The sequence below is a fragment of the Egretta garzetta genome, unplaced genomic scaffold, assembly GCF_000687185.1.
Source record: "Egretta garzetta isolate BGI_Z169 unplaced genomic scaffold, ASM68718v1 scaffold350, whole genome shotgun sequence".
NCBI lineage: Eukaryota > Metazoa > Chordata > Aves > Pelecaniformes > Ardeidae > Egretta > Egretta garzetta.
The window spans coordinates 185,767-186,711 of NW_009258273.1; positions in this window are offsets into that span (position 1 = coordinate 185,767).

The following is a 945-nucleotide window of genomic DNA, read 5'->3' on the forward strand; positions in this document are numbered from 1 at the left end:
GGGCCGGGGACGAGGGGGCTTTGGAGGTCGTGGCAGAGGACGAGGACGAGGAAGAGGATCGGCACGTCCGGCGTTGACCAAGGAGCAGCTGGACAACCAGTTAGATGCTTACATGTCTAAAACGAAAGGACACCTCGACGCTGAGCTGGATGCTTACATGGCTCAGACAGACCCAGAAACAAACGACTGAAGGTCGTTCCGAGAGACTGTTGTTGAAGTTAGTGTGTTATGTTGATGCCTATAAGCTAAAAACGGAAACCCTGATTCATGCTGGAAGGACCCGCAGGAATAGGGAGCGGCCCTGTTCTACCGAGAGTTCAGACCTTAGTGTGTTCCTTTAACGTTTTGATACTATCTGTTGTATGAAACCTTTTTTTTTTTTTTTTTGGATTGTTTTTTAATATCTTTTCTTTTCCCTGAGTACCCCAAACGTGACAGATCTGCAGTTAATCCGCTGCCGGGCCCACGACCCCGGGCAACGCGCTCATGGGTGCTGGGATCCCGTCTTTATGTGCCTCTTGGGTTCTGCAGTTGCATTTTGGGATGGGCCTTGTCCCCCAGGCGTGACCCAAGGGCTGAATTCACGCCCACCGTTCAGTTTAACCCATCTGAAGCAAAAAAAAAAAAACCCAAAACTCCCCGCAGGTTGAAGGGCCAAGGCCGGGTTTAGGTGTAGGGCCAAGGCCGGGTTTAGGTGTAGCGCTCCTGGACACAATCTCCTTGTTTCTCACCAAAACTTCTGTTTGTAGCTGGCGTTCTGTCACCAGTAGCTGGCGTTCTGTCACCAGTAGCCAGCGTTCTGTCACCAGTAGCCGGCGTTCCGTCACCACCCAGTGCAGAGCACTTCCCAGGTTGAAAACTTCTTGGTTTATTGGCGGGGGGCGGGGGGAATGTTTTTGTGGGGTTTTTTTGGTTTTAATAGCTAAATTTTTAATTTCTTTCGCG